Consider the following 24423-nt stretch of genomic DNA (forward strand, 5'->3'; position numbering starts at 1 on the left):
CTAAGGTGATTTTTGATGCTGAGCTATTGTTACATTTAACAATAGAACACTGAGGTCCATGTCAGGCCAGGTCTCAGATTTTAGGAACTGCTTTTATGCTCCTCATAAATGATGAGGAAAAGTTTATTTTACAGGAAATTAAGAAAATACAAGCAAAAGAAATGAAATCATTGGATAACTCTAAAATAAATCCCTAATGGAAGAGTGGATTTGGACAATGATTATCTCCGGATGCTAACATCAGTAGGTCAAATGTTAATGGAGAGCTTTATCATGTTTAGATCAGGTTGTTATCACCAGAAACATTGATCAATCTTAAGAGTGCTGAAAGTGGGAGCGCTAGACAAGTGTCTTCTTATGTGGTGTACAGCACCAGCCATCGACCATTCTTGCCAAAAATCATCTGAATTTGAGTCTCATCAAGGCTGGGTTCTGACTAGCAGTTTATAAGAAATACAGTTGATTAAAAAAATCATTAAATGATTGCCACGAGGGTATAATCAACCAAATCTAGAAACTTCAGCAAAAAACATCATGGAAAATTAGTGGAGCTGTTATAGTTTAAAGCATATTTATAAAATGTATCAACCAAAAGCATTATGTCATTTTGGTTGGTATTTTGGTTCAATAACACTGTAAAAAAGCCCATTTTGAGACAGAGAATATTGAATTAGATTGGTTACCTGACATTCAGAAATAAAAGTGATGGAAGTGATACTGTGAGTATTTAAAATAACATCTTACCTGTTAAACTGACATTCTGAAACATAGAGTGATGTGATGTCTAGCATATGTTGCAGAAAAAAATTGGAAGGTAGATCGATGAAATATAAATGGTGGGGGGCACGGAAGAAATATAAATGGCAGAATGTTGCTAATTCTTAAAATTGGATGAGAAACCTGTGGAGGTTGATCATTCTTCCTACTTTTATGTACTTTTGAGAAGTTTCAGATTGAATTTTTTTTTTTAAAGAGTGGACTACTTCACTTAATTTGCTTTTCGGAGCTCTCCTCTCCCCAACTGGACATCATGGCCTGATCTTAGTTAAAGAGAGGGAAACAGCCACGTAAATCACTTTCCAACTCTCAGGCAGAAATGGGCATGTTTCCTGAGGTCTCTTTCATATTTTCATAATTACCTTTAGTTAATTTCAATTTAATAAGAGTCAGTTATATATTTATATTTTTTCAGAATACCAAACTATATTTACTGTTTACAGCAGTAAAGGACAACAAATAATGTACAAATTGGTGAAGAAACACAACAGAGCCAACAAACACCCCACCCCTGCCCACAAGCAAACTGCAAAGGAAACAAGAACATTTTCAGCAAGATTTCACACAAGCCAGAGATGAGGAGTCATGTCACACTGCCAGGTGACTACAAAGAGCAGAGAATGGCCGTCAAGCAGCAAAGAACCCTTACTGAAGGCCGACAGGCAGCATGATGACAGTTTGTGATTGGTATAGATCCCCAAAGAGTTCACAGAACTGAAATCACCAAACTAATGCATATAAATTCAATACATATTTGGAAAGCAGCACAGCAAAAATCCGTGAGAATAACATGAAGTCATCTTTCCATGGGCTTCATCCGTCACCACACCCAGAAGCAGCTCTTGTTCAACAGCAGAACTGCAAAGTCAGCAATCCTGAATCTTGCCTTCTCATAGAGGGACCATAATGACTCAGCAGAAACAAATACCAGAGGAACTGAGACCACAATACTATGACCAAAGGGGGATTGTGGCCTTTGTTTTCTCCTACATGAATAAATGGGGAGAAGCCAATTTTGCAGTGGTTGCCTGCTGCACCAATCGACAGGCCCTGAGCAGTGGTGCTGGAGACTTGGTCCAGAAGCCTGCGGGGAAATGCCAGGGAAGGGCCCCACGGTGCCCCTGGTTTGTCTTTGAAACAGCATCCTAGTATCTGCCCTTTGACTTTACCAGATGCTGAACAAAGCTAAAATTTGCAACAGGTGGGTAAAAGGTAATATACTGCTTACCAGCAGCCAGTGAAATTCTCTCTCCCATCCCCACCAGACCCTCCCAAACAGGTGTCTAGGCCCAGCACCAAAAGCACTGAACATTGCACATAGGAGCCACCTACATAGTGGGATGCAACAGTGGGGGAGAGGGGGCCACATCTCTACCCACAAGACAGGCAGGCCACATATTTGGAACAGAAGTGTTACCGAAAGGGGAACCAATAACCAAAACAAGCCCAAAAACCTAGCAACGCATTTACCTAAACAAAGATAGTGATTTATATTGGCCCAATTTCAGTTGTAGGTTAATCCCTGCAGAAATAGTGTTGAGTTGCTCTCCAGGCACGTCAGAGAGACAAAAATAATTTGGTGACTGTCCTCGAGTTTCCGCAGACTCCTCTGTGTTGGCGTGTTCACGTGTTTACTACTAGATCGCAAATGCAAGGACAGGTGACACGGATGGGGGGCAGCACCTAGACGCCACATCCCGAGAGGCCTCCAGCCACCACGCACCACCTGTATGCTGCTGGAACACGTCGATCGTGTCTTCATCCTCCATCTCCAGTTGGGCTGGGGTGTCTGTTTCGTTAATTGGCTGTCCATTAAACCTGAATCTAATCTGTCTCATAGACAAGCCCTGTCGCTCACAGTAGGCCTTCATCATCTTGCTCAGCGGTGTATGCCTCTTGATTTTGAACTGGACGACAGAGCCATCCTGCCCGGCCACCTTCAGGTTGACGTGGTCGTTCTCCGTCTTCACTCCCTCCTTAGGCTTCTCCTCCGACATGTTCGTGCGGGCGTAGGCGGCGGCGATGGCAGGAGCAACGCCGGAGCGGGTGAGTCGCGCTCTCAGCCCCGCCGCTCTCCCGCTGCCTCAGTTATATATTTAAAACCATTTTATTGGAGACTAATACTGATATTATATCACGCCATAGTTCAATCACATCGAGCCGTAGTCTTGTTGCCTGATTGCTACCACAATCACTTTAGAAACATTCTCCTCCTTCCTGACCTCCTTGACCTCAGCTCCCCGCCCTGCCATTGTGTACCCCAGGGGTCCCTATTCTACTTGCTGTCCCCCCAAGGTTCATCAATCCTGGGTTTCATGTATTTAAACATTATTCATATAACAAAAGGTCAAGAAGGTTACCCCCAATGACAAAACGCATCTGAGATAAACCCCAATGTGGAAAAGAAGAAACCAAACCACGCAGAAAATGTTGAGAACCAGATCAGACCCAACGTGCATCAGAGGGGACCAACTTCTTCCATGTAGACTTAGTTGACATCTCATTTAGATGGCTACTTGTTTAGAAATGAGTCTTTAAACCCCACACACTCTTTCATCTGATAGCTTGGCAAGATCTGATTTCTGCACCACACTTTGCTATAGCACCCATGCCTTCTGTGTTCCTTTCCTGAGGGCGCGTATTGCATGGAGCCAACATGGCAGAACTAGTTTTTCTTAAGTTGGAACTAGGAATTGGTGTGAGCCCAAAAGCCATTCCTGGATCTATGTTTTAAAAAATTTATTTTTATTTGCCTTTGGCTCCCTTTAGAGAACTCCTTGTTAATTTATGGTAGAGAGTCTTATGGATCATTTACCTCAGAGATAAAGATCTTCTGTTAATATTGTTATTGATTAACCACTGTTCCTATTCAGGAAGGATATTAGGCCAATGTAGGCTTACTCCATATTGCAATACCTGAATTATTCATTTGTACAGAATACAAGTGGCTGGACACTATTTAAACAAATGATGGGAATTGAATGTCAAGGAAAATATACACTAATATTCAATTAGAATGCTAGTCCCACATTTGCTGGAATAATATATATCGTAATATAGCATGCAGGACATTGATGCTGTAAGTCAATGAGTATCCACCCACCAATAGTCCACTAATCTTGGTATATCTGTCTTCTGCTCCTTCAAACACCATGGGGTTTCAGTCTTAAGGTCGCAGGTTCCAAGTGTGTGTGTTTGAAGTAGATTCCAGTTCACCCAGTAGCGTTTCCACCTCGGATCTCTCTGGTGCAGCATTTGGAGTGTGTTATGAGCCTTGAAGATCCATGATTGAATGCCCCGGTGTTCTATGGCACTTGGCCTGAGTCCCCAGGGTGACTCCAGAAGCTCCGGCCAATATGGTTTATTTTTTGCACATTACCAGATATATTCCCCTCTGAGCATACTTAAAGTATTTTTTAGTCATTTGCCCCGCACTTGGAGGTCGGTCCTACCTTCAGTCATGACTTAATAAGCTCTTTCTGAGACAGTGTGGTAGTTAGGTGATTTCATGTCAACTTAACGATATTTGAAAATGCAGGGTTGGAATTTAACCTGTCAATCAGACCACAGCCTGTTGACACCTCCTGAGGGTGGTGGCCTGATAAATGAGGAAACTGGCAACTTCCTTGCTCCTCTGCTTCTCTGGCTTCCTACCTCCTGGGACTCAGAATCTGCTGCCAGGGCACAATCCTGAGAGCTGTTGGTGCCCTGCCCTGTTTCCACGCACTTTGGATCCATAAGGCTCTGCACCCACTAGTCTATGTTCTTCCTGCTTCCTGCTTCACTGTTCTGTGTCGCCAGCCTGCAGCTATGAGACTGAAGCAGGCCCTGGCTGGCAGTGGAGCTGTGGATTTGAACTTGACTGGGCTCGGATGACTTCTTTTGATGTATGATTACTTGTCGGTACACAGCTCTTCCTTAGGCACATATAAATGTCACTGGAAGTTTCTCTAGACAACATGCCCTAACACAGACAGGGGCTTGAAAATGACAAAAGTCTCTACGTTTCAGGTTTGTTTTTTTTTAAATTAGAAAAAAATACTATGAACTAGGTGGAGGCATATAGAACAGATGTTGAGTTTTTTTTCTGTTTCTGCAAACAAGTTTTATTTAAATAAGTTTAAATACATCACATCACATGAAAACTGAAGGAGGGGGGGGACCAGTTGTTACTTCAAGTGGCACCGGGCAGCTGTGGCAGTGAAGTTGCGAGCGCTCCAGCTAGCTACATCCGTTTGCAATGTGTTCCCTTGTCAAAAGTTTAACGCGGATCGAAGATTGGCCTCACATTCTAGCGATCTTTGGACACCCCCTTGCTAGGATATGTCTGGTCAAAAAGAACCAAGACCTTGGTGGCAAAGCCAGAAGCCCTATCACCTTACCGGAGGGAAGGGGCTGATCTCCAAAGACCCACCCCCTTGTCTGGTTGGCCACAACACCAGGGGATCTTTCTCTTGCTACTAAAGTGTCCCGCTAGTGGCACAGCTGCCTCATCCCTTCCTTCCCCGGGGGGCCGGCTGTCCCGGTGGTGGATGCCATTTCCTGAGGGCAGGGGAGTTTCTGGCCAGACATAGATAGCCATCTGACACCTCGGGGCTCTGCGCTTGGCTGAAACATGCTATTGTTTTGTTTCAGACTGGGCACTGCCAGGCGCCTACTGCTCGACCTGTTTCAATGAGGGACTTCAAGACTAGACAGCACGGCTCTTTTCAGTTTATTGCATGAAGGAGTTACACTAGTCCAAGTTAAAAGTGGACCCCAAATGGTTACATCTACAAGCTGTGAGGTTTTAAACTTGTGACAAGGGACAGAGGGAATTTTTCTACTCATTGCAAGGAAATCCTCACTTAAGCTTCCGTGAGCCACAAGCACTTAAAACCCATGACCCTTCAGCTGGCCGTCCTTAGCCAGTCCGATCTCTGCAAGGAACTGGCATATGTTCTTGCGCTGGTCCCCCTGGAGCTGAATCACTTCTCCATATCCTGGATGCTCAATCACAGTTCCATTGCAGGCAAATTTCTTCTTAAAGGCCGTCACTAGCTTCTTTTTGTCGTAGTCATCAGCGATCCCTTGGACAGTGGTCAGGGTCTTCCTGCCGTTGCGCTATTGAATTCTTATCTGGATATAATCCTCTGTCCCCGCAGGCAGCAGGTCATCACCCTTACTTGCATCAGCAAAGGGGTGGAAAGAGTGGAGGTTCTGGATAGCGGACATACCATACGATTCCTTTTCCTCTGTGCAAACGGCCTGCGGAAGGCGGCGGCTGGAGAAGGCGGGCAGGGGGCACGGAGCGTCGGGAAGCGAGGGGGCTCCAGGGGGAGGCCGCTGAGTCCTCGGCGGCGGCTCAGTGACTGGGGTCCAGATGCTGAGTTTTACAAACAATTCATATACATTTTGTTTCAGCTCATCCATTACAACCCCCTCAGTATACCATAATTTATCCCACTTACTCCTGGGTTTTCTGTTTCTGTACCTTGTTCCCAAATGCTCTGAGTTTTCTCCTTGAGTAAATGCTGCTCTTTTAACCTTAAATAATTGATTATTTTAACACAAGGGGAAGCTTAGTTTTAGACCTGAAGGGCGAGTGGGGCCATAGTCTTGGGGGTTTTATCTATCGCTATCAAGCCAATAAGTCTGGTCTCTTATTCTTAGGTCATTTGCATCTTTTTCTTTGTTATATTTGCCTGTGGGTTGCACCCCCCCCCCTTTTTACTATTTTCAAATAATCAGTTTTTGTCTGGTTGATTCTATTCTTTTTCTGTTTTCTACTTCATTTATTCTACTCTACTGTATTATTTCTCTTCCTACAGTGACTGTAGGCTATTTTGCTGTCCTTTTTCTAATTGTTGGTGATAATGGGTTAAGGTGTTGATTTAGATGAGTTCTTCCTTTTTAATGTATGTATTTATTGCTACAAATTGCCTTTTGAGCTCTGTTTTTGCTGTTTTACAAAGGTATGTTTCATTTTTAGTCTCATCTGATGCAAGGGACTTTTATGCTTCATTAACATTTTTATTCTGTTACTTAGAAGTTTTTAACTTGGGGGGGTCATTCAGTTTTCCAGTGTTTGATTTCCCCCCCCCTTGATCTTCCTATTGTTGACTTCTAATTTTATAGCATTATGATTTGAGAATATGCTTTGTAATCTTTCGATGTTTGTAAAATTTATTGAGGCTTTCTTTATGTCTGAATTCATAATTTATGCTGGAGAAAATTCCATTTACACCGGGAGAGAATATATATTGTTCTGTTATTGGATGGAGTGCTCTGTATATGCATATGGGATGCATTTGGTTGACTACTCTGTAGTTCTGAGTCTTTGGGGAATTTCTTTCTATTTGCTCTATTCATCCAAAGTCGTGTATTGAAATCTCTTACTACTATTGTATTGTCATTGTTTTTAAGTGTTCTTGAGTCACTTCCAACTCATAGAGACTATGTGCAACAGAATAAAACACTGCCTGGTCCTGCCCCAACCTCATAATCGTTCTTATGCTGGAGCCCATTGGTGCAGCCACTGTGTCCATCCATCTTGTCAAAGGTCTTACTTTGTTGGGTTTTTTCTACCCCTCTACTTTACCAAGTACAATATCCTTTTCCAGGGACTGGTCTCCCTTGATAACATGTCCAAAATATGTGAGACAAAAATCTCCCCATCCTTGCCTCTGAGAAACATTCTTACTTTACTTCTTTTAAGACAGATTTATTTGTTCTTTTGGCAGTCCATTGTTCTTTCAATATTCTTTGCCAGTATTCAAATGGATAATTATTCAAATAATAATAGTAGTATTGTAGAGTTGCCTATTTTTCTATTCGGTTCTGTAAGCTTTTGATTAATGTGCTTTGAGGTGCTTTCCTTGGCTGCATAGGTATTTATTACAGCTGAGTCTTTTTGTTCAATTAACCCATTTGTTATTAGATAATTCCTTTCTTTGTCTCTTATACTGGGTTTTGCCTTAAAGACTATTTTTACCAGAATTTAATATCACCTTTCCCAATCTTTTTTGATAGGCAATCGCTTGATATACTTTTTCCATCCTTTTTGTCCTTGTGTCTAAGGCGTGCTAGCATATGGATGGGCTCTATCATCTTAGCCATTCTGCTACTTTCTTTTTCTTAATTGGTGCATTTGATCTATTCATAGTCAGTGTAAGTTTTATTGGTACGGATTTATCGCTGCCATTGTGCTGTGTGTGTATGTGTGCACGTGTTGCTGCTAGTTTCTTCCCTATAATTTTCTGTGCTGAATTAGTCTTGTTTATGGAATTTCTGGTCATTTTCTTCATTGCTATTATTTTAACATTTATGCCATCTGTATAATTTTCCTACTTTTTTATTTTGATGAGGTTTATTCGTTTTTTGGAGGATTTCTTATAATTTATTTATTTATTCCCAACTTAAAACAGCGTGTTCTGTCTCAAAATCTATGTGACTTCCTGTCGATTTGAATGTTCAGTAACTAAACAATTTCTTCATTAACATGTTAAATAACTACATTATTTCTTTATTGACACGGTAATTACTTATTATAAAAAGTAATAGTTTTCATTACTAAACGATACCTTTGGTTCCCTATTATCAGTCGTTTAGATTAGTTTACTTTGGCTATTTCTATATCTAGGTTGACTTCTAAGTGGTGGTATCCTGTGTGTTAATTTCAGGCTGTTGTCTGCTGTTATTGATTATGTGTTTAAAAATCTCCACTTAGGATTTCTTAGAAATTTGGTCTGTTTTTTACAAATTACTTTACCTTTTGTTTATTTGGAGGTGTCCAAATTTCACCATTGTTTTTCAGGGACAATTTGATTGAGTGTATAATTCTTGCGTGGCAATTTTTTTCTTTCAGTTTTATATATGTCATCCCATTGCCTTCTTTTTTTACATACAATGTTAGATGGGATGATAAAGCAGCAACTTATCAGTAATTAGAAAATATATAACTATAGTCATGTAGATTAGGAGAAAATACAGACCATATAAATAATGATGTAATCGTGACATGACTAATGATTGTGAGACAAGTATTACATGAGATATGTCATTATGTGTGATTGAATAGTGATATTACATTTATAGTAAATACCAAAATAACTACACATAAAATATAGATAATACATTAGGATAAGTCAGAAAATATTGCTACAAATTATAGAAAGCTTTTTAAAGCAAAAATATCAACATGTGAAGCTCTTGTTTATGGACAGTTTACTCTATTCGTCTCTACATTTCTTTTTTTATATATAATCATTTTTGGGGGGGCTCTTTTTACAATCCATACATCAATTGTATCTGACATGTTTGTACATATAGTCCTTTGTTCTTTTCTAGACATTTACTTTCCGTTGAATCCTTGGATCAGCTCCTCTTTTTTTCCCTCCCCTCCCAACCCTTGTGGCCCTTTGATTGTAGATTGTTAATTATTTTCTTCCTTCATGCTTATATAGTTTTTACTGAGAAATCAGTGCCCATTGATTTCTTTGTTGGTAAATTTTAATTTTTCCTGAATTACTCTCAATAGCCTTGGTTTTGGAAATTTTTAAAATTATATGTCTTTGTGATTTTCTTTTTGAGTATATTCTGTATGGAGTTCTTTGGGCTTTCTTTTTTCTGTATATCTTTCAACCTTTTATAATATTAGGGATTTTTTCCTTTGAAATGCTCTTGAACAGTTTTGTCTATGCTCTTTTTGTTTCTTTCTGTTCTTGAATTCCAGTTAAGTGTCAGTTTGTTTTGATAATGTCTCATAGTTGTTAGGATTTCTTCTATTTTTTCTTGTTTAGTTGTTCTTTTTCTCTTTGTTCCATTAGCGGATTAGATTTGATTTTATTATACTCCTTTGCTCATTCAATGTATTATATATTTCTGATATATATAATTATTCTTCTGGGTTTCTATTTGCTATTTTTGTCCGGTTTCTAATTTTTCAGTTGTTTTGTCAGTTGGTTCTAATAGTGTTTTTCTTAATTCTTCTAAAGCATTTTCCTCTATGTTTTCCTTAGTTTTGTTGGAAGCTTTCTCAATGTTTCTTTCATTATATTTTGAAAGTATCTAAATATTGTTTTGAATTCTTTATCAAGTAGTTACACTTAAATTTATCCCTTTCAATGGTATTCTGGCTCTGTGTACTTATCACTTGTTTGGGCCACAAGGTCTTGTTTCTTCCTATAAACTGCAACTGTTGTCCCCGAGACACTGAGGTGAAGTTGAATTTAATTGATGATTGCCTGCTGGTGTGTTCTCAGACAGTCACCACCTGTGACACGTCTGGTAAGACAGAAAATATGAATGTGTACACCATTTCCTGTGCATAGTTTGCTGTTAATATAGGATCTTTGGAGGAATTTGGCTGGTATTTTTCCTATATATTAATCATCAGGTGGTTCAGGAATGAGTAGTGGCCCTAGCCGTGTAAATGTGACTATGGGAGTTATGGATGTGGTAGGGTTGTGTGGGCATTGTTGCTGTTGTCCATTGCCTGGGACAAGCAAATAAAGGAGACAAAAACAAAACTGACAGTAACCAAAATAAATTAATAAAACAAGCAGTGGGAAGCAGGTAAACAGCAGTAAGAAAAAAATTAGCAATTTAAAAAGAAAAAATACAAGGAAAATGAAAACAGTGACATAGAAAAATGATATAGAATAAGCAAAACAAGAGAGGGAGAAAAGAAAAGCAAAAAATAAAAGAGATTTGTACAGAAAAATACTAAAGTAAAAAAGAGGAAGAAGGAGGGAAAGGAAAAGATGAGAGAAACAAAAGGGAAGCAGGGAAATCAGAGAGAGGAGGGATGAAAAGCAAGTGAAAGGAAACGAAGCATGGAAAGAACAAAACCGGGGCACAGGGCAGGCCCCAGAGTGGAGAAAGCTGTATGACATGGGCAGCCAACCTGGATCGACACCCTCTGCCAGACAAAGCTCTCATGGGGGGAGAGGCTGAAGGAGCCCAGACCTGGACCTTCTACTGGCTTAGCTAGCCATTATCTGGGGTCAAGTACCTGAGCCAGAATCAGATGGTGGTTCTGATCAGAGGACTTCCTGGAGTACTTCCTGGACAGTACTCTTTCAGATGCACAAGGTATCTGGCGGCAAGGAAAGTGGTTATGGAGAGTTCTTGCCCATCAGCGTGGCTGGTGACAGGCTGGTTGTCCGCCACTGCACTTTCCACGGTTCTGATGATGTGGAGCTCCTGTCCTTCCAATGTGAGGTTGTGTCCCAGAAGCCCGATCCCCAAGGACCCCGCTCCCACCTAAGGCAGGGAAGGGGCTGTGCATGGAGGATATAAACGCAGCCGGGGGTGAGGATAGGGCTGGCCCCTCCTTTGGTCATCAGGACAGGATGGAGAATAAGGGAAACTCCCAAGGCTTTCTGTGGTCAGTCACTGGTAATGGTGCTTGTGCTGATCCTGGGCTAGTGGAGCTGATTAACCAACAATTCACCAGTGTGTCTCCTCTCGGCCTGCTTTAGTTCAGCTTCTTCTCTAGTTGGCATTCAGTCCACTTCCCTCTCGTTTTCTCGGAAGCTCAGCGTTTTAGGATTATCATCCCTATCTGTTTTATCTGGTCTTTTATGTCTCTGTTGTAGAGGCTGTTGTGTAGGGTGTCTGCTTAGTCTGTCATCTTGCCAGAAGTTCTCCAACACTTCTTGTTTTTCAGCTTTAAGTACTTTCTGCTTTAATCATTTCCCCCAGGTATGTGTCCATCAAAATAAAGGGCCATTTATTGAAATAATTGAGTAGATTACAATGGAGTATAATTAATTTTTACATGGTAGTTGTCATATTTGGTATTTTCATTCTGAACTGACAGGAGGATATCCATATTATTACTTTGGAAAGTTCTATAAAATTAAATATTTTATAACATTTCTCACTGAGGAGAAACTCTATAAATGTTCCAATTTTTAGAATCCCCATGGAGCAAGAATAATAGTTATTGCCTAAAGTGGATGAAAACTAAAAGCCAATCCTCAGCAAGAATTACCACCTCCTCTTGGATGCTCTATTTTTAGGCTCAGTTTTGCTCTCATAGTTTGAGGTGGAAAACTTTGTTGTCCCTTTCTCTCTATTAAAGACGCAACTTTACCTCCTTATCAGATTGACAGTTTCGAATTCTAATCCCTTTCAGCTCTTCTGAATACCTGAAAGATCCTTCAACATCCAAGGACAATTCCAGCACCTACAGAGCATCTGGCAAAAGAATTCGGTGCTGTTCTTATAAATGCATTCTTAATACAATAAAGCACAATGGCTGGGCACTCTTCAGAATTGTCTGTCTATTCTGCAATTTTAGAGGCATTTCTAGAAAAATATTTCTCTGGTTTCCAAACTTCTGTGTCCTGGGTTTATATGCCTGTTAATCAAAATCATGTCTATAAATGTCATCCTATGATTCAATAATAACAATCTTGGGTTTGTTTTAGATTAACTTCAAACCTGAAGTTCTCAAATATTTTACTTTACAGGGGAGAGCACTCTTTCTTTAGCTCTCTGTGTATATAAGGCTAGGGCTATGCTTTAGGGTAATGTTGGCTAAGGTTTATTATGGACATAATAACAAAAGATAATTTATCTTCCAAGCTACTAAATTGAGTGGTGAAAGGAGGTGCTATGAAAACACTTATAGGTGCTTCTTTGGACTCAAAGAAGAGAATGGGCAGCGGGCTGGGTAGGAAGGGTGATAAAGGGGTAATATTCAAACCGAGTGTTGAAAAAGGAGAAAGAATGCTAGACAGGGAGAGGGGTAAGAACAAAGTTGGTAAGATCTAAACCACTTCCATACATTCAGGGGATTGTGATCAGTTAAATACTTCTGGAGGATAGTGTGTGTCTGTGTTGTAGAAGTAGAAGTGGTGTTGGTGATGGTAGTTAAAGAATAGCAAGAAATGACTAAAGATGTAGGCAAGGGTGAGTTCATAGGAGGTTTTATTGGTTTAATTAAGAAATAAGACTTTACTCTCGTTGCTGGGTTGTTGATCTCTTAATATTACTTTATCCTTGCGATAGGCTTCTACCAATAGCTCAAAGGCCTCTTTGAAGGAAGATCCTCAGAAAATGAATAGTTCTCAAAGTAAAACAGACTTCAAGTGAATTCATGTGAACGTTCCTTTGAAAATTGGGTGTAGCTCACCTCTCTAAGCTTTGGCACATTTCTTATTAAAAGCATGGGGAAGGGTAATAATCTGGCAGAATCATAGGGGGGGGGATTTACTGTAGATAGGTAAACTTTTCAAGATGCCATCTTAGTTAGTGGTCTGATAATAAATGTTCTTGGATTGTATGCAAGAACTTCTTCCTATGTCCTTCCAGAACTTTTCCTTTTGTGTGTGCCACCTTTCACGGACATTTTTGTCATTTTTTTAACTGTCTGTTGCACACACCCTGCTTATAATTTTAAAAGGGACTTCATTTGACTGTTTCTATTTACATTTTAAAGCCCCTAATAGAGGTATGGCAACAAGTAATCTTGAAATAATAGTTCAAATTAGTTCTTCGATGAACTCCAGAGTGAGCAATTAACTCACCACCCCTGTGAGAAGACCATGATTATTCCAGTTTGATGTCTAGTAGGAGCTATTGCTGTGCGCCTCTCCAGAGGGTGAAAGGAGTAAAATGTTGTGGTGGTTCACAGGACCCCCATCAATCTTTTCCTATTTGTTAATCACACAAGCTACTATCTTCTTGAAGGGCTTGGGTGCAGTGACAATCTGTCTGCAGGACAATCAGGGAGATACATTTTTAAAGTTTAGGTTAAGAGGTAACTGGAAGCAACTCTTTTTTTGTTTGTTTGAAATTAAAATGTTTTAATGTGTCATCCTAGCTGGCTCTCAAACATATCAGGCATCTTGAGATATTCTGTCCTTCCCATCAGTTATCCTGACCCTATGCATGACCAGTGAGAATTGCTACAGGAGTTTTCTTCATCGCATGTCTGATCATCTATTGCACTATCCCAAACAGAATGGTTAAAAACAATCAATAATTTATTATTATCATCACCCTGTCTCTCTTTTGACAGATACATCTTCTGACAAAGCACAGTGGGATAGTCCATATCAATTTCCACAGTCTAGGCCCTCAGTTGGGATGGTTCAAATGACTGGAAATTGGAACATCTGAGGGTTGACCAGCATCTCTTTTTGAGGGGAGCTCTCCAGCATGGTGGCCTTGGTAGAGCACAACTTCTTGCTTGGTATTCTGGATTCCAAGGGTGAGTGATCCAAACACCAAGGTGGAAGCTGCAAGGTCTTTGGCCGTATGGTACCTGGTCTTGGGAGTCATGTGGCATCACATCTATTCTATTCCCTTGATCCCACAAGACAGCCTCATTCCATGTAGCAATTATCAAGGGCAAGAATACAGGGTGACATAGATCATTACATGAGGGAGAGGATAGCATCTTGGAGCCTGCTCATCATAATGAGATTTTACTAAGGCTAGTAAGCCTCACTGCAGGGGATGAGGCTTTCGGCTCTCATCAAGGCTCATTGTCTTGGAAATCCACAGGGGCAAGTCAATCCTGTGCTATCGAGTTGCTAGGAGTAGGAATGAACTCAGTGGCAGTGAGTTTGAGTTGTGATCCTCAGTTCCTTTGCCAGCTCTATGTGGCATCAAATTTTCCTGTTGGTGCTTCCTTTCTTCTGTGCCCATCTACTCTTCTTTATTTCACAAGTGATTGGCTTAAGGTACATTGCACACTGATAGAGCATCATTGACATTAAAAAGAATTCCCGGGTCCCAGGTGGGATTACATTTGCACATATATAGGCGTGAGGACTGTAGCACATATTTTTGGAGGAAACAATTCCATCCATAACAGATCTATTTTATTGATAAAGGGAATAAAATTTGTTGATTCATTGTATTAGACCGGATTTTCTAGAGAAACAAATCCAATGGCACTCATCTGTGTATAATAAGTAGCTTTATATCAAGAAGAAATTATACATCAAGAAGCCATCCTATCCCACTTCAACTCAAGTACATAGGTATAGTGCTAGGCCATAAGTCCCTCTTCAGTTACATGCCAGTGACTTAGAATGATGAACCAGGAAGCAGGAAGATCACAGGCCAGTGGGTACAGAATCATGTAGATCCAAAGTTGGTGGGAACATGGCAGGGTGTGGACAGCTGTTTGGTTGGATAGCCCAAATGGGGTCACCTCTGGAGGCAGAATCAGAGTCCCAGTGAGGAGAAAGGCCATGTTGCAGAGAGAGTCCTCAGAGTCCATCACTCCTACAAAAGGTCACACCCCCAAGGAGGTGTCATTGAGTTAACATTTGATTGACAGATTTAATTCCACCGCTAGCCATGAGTGTCTAGCTGACATAAAGCTGTCCAACCATCACACACATTTAATGTAGTTTGTGAATGATCTGGGAGAGATTAAAAAATCATTTTATTGGGGCTCTTACGGATCTTATAACAATCTATATATTCATTGTGTCGAGCACATTTGTACATATGTTGCCATCGTCCTTTTAAAAACATTTTCTTTCTACTTGAGCCTTTGGTATCAACCCCTCATTATTTTCCTCCCTCCCCTACTCTCCCACCCTCATGAATCCTTGATAAATTATTATTATTATTATATCTTACTGTCTTCTTTCACCCATGTTTCTATGGCTGTCACCCTGGATTGGGGTGTGTGTGCTTATATGTTGATCATTGCAATCAGTTTCCCCTTTCTCCATCCACCTTCCCCCAATCTCATGGTATCACTACTCCCATTTTTATTCCTGAGGGGTCTATCTGTCTTGGATTCGGTTTGTCAAGAGCTCTAATCTGTTCTAGTGTACATGCTCTAGACTAGCCAGGTTTGTGAGGTAGAACTGGGGTAATGACAGCGGGTGTGGGGGAAGTCTTAAAGAACTAGAGGAGTGCTGTGTGTTTCATCAGTGCTATACTGCACCTTGGCTGGCTCGTCCCTTCCTTGTGAACCTTCTGTGAGGGAAAGTCCAATAGTCTACAGATGGGCTTTGGGTCTCCACTGCAATCCCTCTCTTTTGCTTCAATATGATTATTTTGGGTCTTCTGATGGCTGATACCTGATCCTATTAACACCCAATGATCAAACAGGCTTCTTCCATGTGGGTATGCTTCTTCCATGTGGGCTTTGTTGCTTCCCAGCTACATGGCCACTTGTGTATCTTCAAGCCTTTAAGACCCAGACATAATATCTTCTAATAGCCAGACACCATCAACTTTTTTCACCACATGTGCTTATGCACCAATTTAGTCTTCAGTAATCATGTTGGGAAGGTAGGCATCATAAAATGCCTAGTTATTAGAATAAAGTGTTCTTGCATTGAGAAGTGCTCGAGTAGAGACTCAATGTCCATATGCTACCTTAATACTTATCATATAAACATATGTATATATCTCTATCTCTATCATTATATATAAATATATTTATATATGTACACAGTTGTATTTATACCTCTATAAATTTCCTTTGCCTCATAATTCTTTCCTCTATTTCCTTTTAGTTTCTTCTTGTCCCACTATCATGTTTGACCTTCATTCAGCTTTCTGTATATATTCAGCTTTCTTTATGTATCAAGTAGCCACACTGCACTTGATCAACCCCCCACCTGGCATTCTATGTACTCCCTGTCATCGATTTTAGATCACTTGTTGTTCCCTTGTCCTTGCATTTGTTGGCTCCCCCCTTCCTTTCTCACTTCTCCCTCTCCCATGGTACCCCTGGAATCATTAGTCCCATTGTTTTCTCCTTGGGAGTATTTATCCTGCCGGTCTTATATAAATAGACATGAAAAAAAGCCTATAAATGGTACCAGTTCTGTCTGTTGACCTTTATGAATGTTTTCCAATTGAGTCTGATGAAGTGCCAAGCCCTGCCCCCAGAGTCTATTTTGGGGATTCCTCAGGGAATTCATTGCTTTGCTCCCCTTGCTGCTCTGTTGTATTTCCTTTGTGTTTCACCCGGTGTGTGGGTGTCAGACCAGGCACACTTCCCATATTGTGTCTCAGTGTTGTCCCTTGTAATGGTATAGGTCATTAAGGGATGCCATGTTTCATGGTGGGTTCGGCCTTATGGTCCCCTCTGTGCATTGGCTGCTCTGAGAAGACATATCGTTCTGGGGGGTTGGTTAGCCAGGTTGTGGTCCATTCTCTCTCTCTCCTTTCCTCTTAGTTTGCTTCTGTGTGGTCTGAGCTCTCCCTGGGCTGTATCTTCAGTGCTGTTCTCTGTAGTGCGTTCTTCGGGGGCGGGGTCCACGTAGCCGGCATTGGGGTCAGCCCCTCTGTCCTCTCTGTTAGCTGCTTCATGCCTGTATGTTGCCTTCAAGCCTTGGCACACCAGGTTGAGGTCTGGTCCATCTTTCCCTTTCCTGTGGAGACATAAACAATACCTCTGGGAGAGATTTTTCTTGTTTTAGTCATGTGTTTTAACATGAACTTAAATGTTGCTAACTGAAAAGTTAGAGATTAGGGTCCAATAAGAGTGCTTTAACATGACTTTCAAAGTCATATTGACCTCAACACAACCCAAACCTCATGCCTCCCACATTCGATTCTTTACTATTTTTACTGATCTATTATTTTTTGGATGGTGGTGCTACCTTCTGCTATAGGACCTTCATTCACACTATGCCCTCTGTCTAGAATGTCCTTCCTATTCCCCATTAAGTAGCAAATCTGTAGGCCTTCAAGGTTCTGTTTAACTGTTACTTTATCAATAACCTTTCTCAATCCCTGTGAGCAGGAAAAGTTCTGCTGTATGTGCTCCTATCCCATAAAACCACTGCAATGGAGTTGGTTCCAATTTATAGTGCCACCCTACAGGACAGAGTAGGACTACCCCTCTCAGGATTTTGAGGTTATACATTTTTATGGGAGCAAACAGTCTCATCGTTCATCCTCAGAGTTCCTAGTGTTTCGAAATGCTGATTTTGTGGTTTGCAGCCGAATGAGCACCCCACTCTGCCACCCGAGCTCCTTATATGCTCCTATCAAGATCACTGTCATCACGTCAATTTTGGCTCACAGTGACACGTTAGGGCAGGGTGGAATTGCCTTGTATTTTCTGAGAATGTGACCCTCTATGGGAGTAGTAAGTCTCACTGTCCTCTGCCAGAGCAGTCAGCAGCCCCATGCAGAACCACTAGGCCATATGGTCCTTCCTATAATACCCTTTAAATACTATTTCTGAACAGTTACTTCTGCAAGAATGTGCACTTGGCCTAGTGTTCCCACTGCTTGCATGCCAGTGGTCTATAAGTATTTTAATCATCCCTATGTCCATTTAGGAGTTTCTTGGTGTTGCAAATGATTAGCACACTTGGCTGTTGACTGAAAATTTAGACATTAGAGTCCAATGAGAGTGCTTTCTCTGGAGGCATGCTAGTGCACTTAAAAAAATCAGTCCCTAAGACCCTTTAAGATCACAGTCATTCTGCAACACATTCATGGGGTTGCCTTATATCAGACCTGAGGGTAACTGGTATTGGTAATAACCACTCAAAGGCTTAACATAGTCACCTCTCAAATATACATATGTATGTGTGTGTATATAGCTCTATCTCTATATATGAAAGGTTTTAAAAAATTCTTAGTAATATAGAATTTAAAGAGAATGAAAAATTTCCAGGAATTTTTTGAAGCTCCCCCCTCCCCACTCTCTCTCTGTGTGTGTAATACAGGTAAACTCAAATAGTTTCATTAATTGGGAATCTTTAAAAGGTTAGTAGAGGCTTGGCTGACATCTCTAGTGAGCCTCTCCAATGACTTTTTGGAGATTCCTTTTTTTGTTATCAGAAAGGCTGCATTCTATTTATATTTGTTCAAGAGAATTCTCCATTTGAAAACTCACTAATATGCCGTGGCAAATCAGTCAGTTCAGGGAGTTTCCCACATTCGACCACAGTTTCCTAAAGCCTCACGTTTTCCCATATGTGGCAGCACACATGTCGTGTTCCTGAAGTGCTGAAGCTGTTTCAAAGAGGAGAGACGCTGACTCACTGCTAGCGAAATGTCATCTCAATCTGCTCTCCCTTTCAGGGACGGTAGTTATCGAAGTGACTTATCAGCACATACGGTGAGACGGGAAATGGAAGTGTCTACGAGATAGCAAGCAGTTTATTACTAGCATATCTTTAGAGCTTGCTCTCTGGTTGCACGGACGGAGAGCTCCTAGAAGAGAATATGCAGAACTACGGGAGAAAAGTAAAGGTGCGGTGAAGCAGAGTGTACAAGGTGAGACAGTGCATTTGAATGAAACTTCATACTTTTCCCCCTTATAGGTTATGTCAGTGGCTCAGATTGATCTTGGTTAAATACTATATTTCTGGGATTCGTAAGTGAAATGTCTGCAGTCTTGGCTCTTGCTCTGAAAGCTGCTCTAGGAATCTTCTTGGGCATTTTTTAATTAGCCCTATGGCATTAACTATTAATGAATCCATGTATGGAGGTAAACTGTAGATGGGGTCCTCTTTTATTTTTCTAGATAGTTGGGCACTGACAGCTCAAGCTTGCTCTTAAGAAAATGGAAATGCTTAAAGGGTGCAGTGAAAGTTCCACCCTTCACGTCAACACCTAGCTTCATGTTTCTGTGATTTGAGGATCCTGGGTGGTCAGTGCTGGGCTGCTAATTAATATATCCCACTGGCTGTTCCGTGAAAGAAATATGAGGCTCTCTGCTTCCATAAAAATGGACAGCCTCAGAATCTCTCTAGGGGCAGTTCTATTTTGCCCCATAGTGCCATGTGGCTCAGAATCTACTCGAAAGCTGAGGGTTTGGTTTCATTGACTCTTTCTCCCATCTGTGCTCGCTAGACATATTAACATCTCATCTTCAATTTAGTAATGAAAGCCTATCTATGTTGTCAAAGAACTTTGGAATATCGGATGATTTAGGAAGGGTCTTTTTTGGGTAACGGCTCCCTTTACATCTCAGGAATTATGTCACGGTGATCAGTTTCTGCATAGATTAAAGGTGTCTCAGGGAACAACTCATAGTCAGTCTTTTCCAGTTTTCTACTGCACAGGTCACTCCCCTTCTAGTTTTCCTCTATTTTCATACCCCCTCACCAGTGCTCCCATTAGGCTTTCTCTTCCACTTACAATAAGAAGAACTTAGAAGGAGGAGAAATCTACCCCTTTTAGATGTATGAGCATCCCTTAAAAGCGATTTTGGTTGTAGGTTATTGAAACCAACTTATTTTAAAGGCGCTAGTGGTTCATATGTACAGAGAGTCCAAGGGTCTCATGTAATCATGCCTCCAGCATGTAATCATGCCTCCAATTTCTAATATCAGGCCAGGTTCCTGCTACATAGCCTTCATGGCTGGCTTCCGCATAGCATTCACACACAACTCCAAGACCAGAATAGAACAGGTTCATACTTCTGCTATCAGTATCTGCACCAAAACAGGACTCGCAGCAGTGCTTGGGGGAGAGTGAAAGGAATAGCTTGATTTACTAGTTTAGATCATGCGCCTACGTCAGCACTTGGAGAAGTCAGGTTTTTTTATGACATTTCCCCAGCAGGAGATATTCATTGCACACCATGTAATAATGAGGCTTATCACATTTCTCTCACTTCATGCTTTGTAAGGTCGACCCTGTCAACATGGAAACTTTACTCATCTGATTGTGTTTCAGTACAGCACTCTAGGGGCCTGCTCTTCCACCCAAAAGCCTCTGATGCATCAAAGGCCAGGAGATGGAAGTTTCAAGAAAGGGAAATAAATTTCCATTAAATATAAGACCTTAACGGATCTTTAGAAAATCTAGATAAAGGTGAGCTCTACTTCCTGTCGGACAGTTTCGTTAACCGTGGCGGCTGTGAGTTTCTATCACGCTGGAAGCTATGCCACTGGTATGTCTACCAGTAGTAGGGTCATGCACGTGTCCAGGTTTCAGTGGAGCTTCCAAATAAAGACAGAGGAGGAAGAAAGGCCTGAATATCTACTCCTGAAAATCATCCAAACAACCCCAAGGCTCACAACAGAATATTGTCCAATAGAGTGCTGGAAGATGAACACCCCCGGTGGGAAAGCACTCACAGTACACAATGGCCTCAACAGTCAACTCAAACGTACCAGTGCTCAGTAAGGATGGCTCAGGATCTGGCCTCATTACATTCTGTTGTACACGGGGCTGCCATGAGTCAGCACTTACTGAATGACAACTAACAAGAACAACAACAAAATGAACTGCCAGGAAAATGGCAAACCTATGTCACTCTTTAAACAAGGACTTCCTAGTCACATGTAGAATAGATATTTTTTAAACAGGATTTATACAGAGGAAGTAGAAACAAATGATGAGCACTTCTAATTCTGCATAGCAGGAGGGTGCCTTTATGAATGTGAATGTCTGCAAATATGTGTACAGAAACTTGTTCCACGCCTTTGAAGCTTAGATCAGAGTAATATCTTGCTAAAATTTTAATATCTACCTCTTAAAATATTCACAAGATAACTATTGGCTGTCCCTTGTACATTCATAAAAGACTAAATTATTATTGATTATTAGTATTTTTAAAGTATATGTTTAAATACTTATTATACATTAAGGCTTTGCTTTGAAAGGATTATCTGTTTATGCAGCCCTCATACCATGTTTTTGTTATATCAATTTATTAACTAATTTTTAGTAAAATATAGTATATAAAGAGCCAATCCATGCATTCTTGGAATCTAGTCTAATATTATTTATAGAATGTATTCTCAGAATGATATGAAGATCATTAAAAAGTTGTATAGGTTTTTTGCTAAGTAATTGAGTCTAATTATTTTCTATGATCTAAAAGCAGATACTTCTGATCCATGGGTTTGCAGTAAACATTTCATTTACAAATTGAGATGCTTTATCTAAATTAATGTATGAACTGCATAATATTTTTGTGATACTGAAAGTAATGTATTTTGAGCTTTTGAAATTTTATTTTGTAATGAGGGAAAAGTAGTGACTTTTTATTAAAAAATTTTGTGACTTAGAAATAGGCCTTCGCTTTTCAGTTCTACTGTAATATGAATACCACAAATGGGTGGCTTTCTAGGACAAATATTTATTTCCTCACAGTTCAGAAATGTAGAAACTCAAATTCATGGGGGGAAGCGCTCTCTTTTTCAGCTCTAGAGATGGATCTTTGTTTCTTCCAGAATTCTTTTGTTCCTTTGTTATCTTCACAAGACGTCTGCCCTGCTTATGCTGGCATATTGTGTCTATGCCTCTTTACAGAACATACCCTAGACCATATGAGGTCATTAGCACAGCAAAGACAATATTGTTTCCAAATAGGGTCATATTCCTAGGTACAGAGCCCAGCATACCAACACATAGTTTTAGAGACACAATTCAACACCTAACAAATGGTAGCAGCTGCTTAAACCTTAGTTCTCTACTTTATAAAAACCTGACAATGAAGTGCTTGCCTTGCAGGACTGTATTGTATTAAAGAGGTAATACAGGTAAAGTCCTTGTCACAGTATCTCTTATGTAATAAATACTTAGCAAACTCTCAACAGTTATGGTGCTATTTTTCTTCTTAATAGCTTCCATAAAGGTGAACAAAAGTACCTGTCAGGAAAGGCATATTTTCTCTGCTTGACATCAATAAATAACATATTTGTGTTCATGTCAGTTTTGACCCTGATTATTTGCTTTGTTTGAACTTTGTTTTGAATTGAGTTGAAGCACCAACTCCCACTTGGCAAGTAGGCACAATGCTTGAGAGTGTTGGACACCCTGATATGAAGATTATGGTTATGGCACAAAGTAGAGATGATTATTAAAATGTGCTTTTTTTGCAGTGGATTGATAACCACAAGGTCTGTGATAGAATTCTATTAGAATTTCCCCAGGAGAAAGATGAAGCTGTTTCATCTCATAAAGACTTACAGTCTTGGAAACTATATAGGACTGCGATGAGTCCCAATGGACTCCATGGAGGTGGGTAAGCATGATCAGAAAATGATGCATGTTGTAGGTGCTCATGGGATGCATTCTTTAACTGCATCAGTGATTCAGAAGGGCAAAGACAGACAACCTGGCAAGAATATTGCATCCTTTCAAAACATACAAGGAAATTAATCAAGCTAAAACAATTGTGTGTAGCTCAGATTATAAAACCAATTGCCTTTGAGTTGAATCTGACTCATGGAGATCCCATGCACATGAGGATAGAACTATGTCCCATAAAAGAATTTTTCAATGCTTTGTTGTTTTGGGGTAGGGTGGGGTGGTAGTTAGGGTGTGGAGTTAGAAGTATATCAGTAGGCTTTTGTTCCTAGATATGTCTGATAGATTTGAGCCATACATCTTTTTGTTTAGGTACTGAATAAATTAACCAGGTGTGCCACCCAGGGATTATAAAACCAAACCAAACTCAATGCCGTCGATTCGAGTCTATATCAATACACAGTGACCCTATAGGGCAGGGCATAATTGCCGCTGTGGGTTTACAATACTGTAACTCTTTACTGCAGCAGAAAGCCTACTCTGTCTCCCATGGGGTGCCCTAGTGGTGGAGCAGTTATGCGATCCTTCAGATCAGCAGTGAAAAATCACCAGGCACTTCAGGAGCATTAGCTCCCATGGAGCTGTTGGTGGTTTCAAATTGCTGATCTCGTGATTAGCGCACAATGTGTACCCACCAAGCCACCAGGGCTCCATCCCAGGGACCATAAGGATTGAAAATTAAAAGCAAGCACCAATCCTGAGGCAGTTGAATCTGAGCAAACTAGAAGGGCCACCCTACAGCATGATAGCTGCTCAGTCTTTGATGCCATTTGAGTTTCTAGCAGAGAGTGTGCTGACTCTCAACCAAATTTAAGGGCTCTGGGTTTATACATTGAATTATGGTGTTGGTGAAGAATATTAAATATACCATTAAATGCTAAAGGGATGACTGAATTTAATTGGAAAACACACAGCTAAATTGCAGCTTACAAACAAGGATGGTGAGACTTTTTCTCGTGGACTTTGATTATATTGTCACGAGGGCTGAGTCTCTGGAAGACCTCAGTAGAGGATGGGTTAAAAAGAGGAAGAGCCTCAATGAGAAGGATTAATGCGGTGGTTGAAACAATGGGCTAAAACACACCAATGATTGCAAAGATGATATAAGATTCAACAGCTTTCTGTTGAAGTGTGAATTGGAACCAACTCAACTACACCTAACAACAACAACACAGCTACACCTATGTGTATCTGTGGATATGTGCATATACCTACATGTGTCTTTATATATATATATATATATATATACAACATTTAATGAAGTTGTCCCTTTTTAATGTATACTTCTTAATGTCTTCATTTACCTCAGTCTATTTGTGTAGACATCATCTATGATTAATAACATTACTTAGCTCTACTCTCTAGCCCCTAGCTCCTATTCATGCTATCCACCCGACTATCACTCCTCCCTCATTTCCACACAGTACAATTTCCCATTCCTATCTGATCTTCCTCCTCTAACCCAAAGAGCTTTCCCCACCCCACCCCACCCAACCCCGAACCCTTCACACAATCTAGAGCTGGATGACTATGCCTTGTAAACAACAACCAACTGCCATGACCACAAACAATCAAGATAAACAAAAGTGAAAAACTAAAGGTTATCCAAACCCAGTGGAATACACAGCAAAAGAAGCCCTTCAGCTGCCAGAAAGAGAATACAGG

The 24423-nt window shown here is 40.6% G+C and overlaps 1 pseudogene; it reads right to left on the reverse strand.

Annotated features, from left to right (window-relative positions):
• Positions 1–2460: 2460 nt before the first annotated feature.
• On the reverse strand, positions 2461–2849 carry LOC142440808 (small ubiquitin-related modifier 3 pseudogene; annotated as a pseudogene).
• Between the last annotated feature and the right edge of the window lie 21574 nt (positions 2850–24423).

This window comes from Tenrec ecaudatus, chromosome 2 (genome assembly GCF_050624435.1).
Source record: "Tenrec ecaudatus isolate mTenEca1 chromosome 2, mTenEca1.hap1, whole genome shotgun sequence".
NCBI classification, from domain to species: domain Eukaryota; kingdom Metazoa; phylum Chordata; class Mammalia; order Afrosoricida; family Tenrecidae; genus Tenrec; species Tenrec ecaudatus.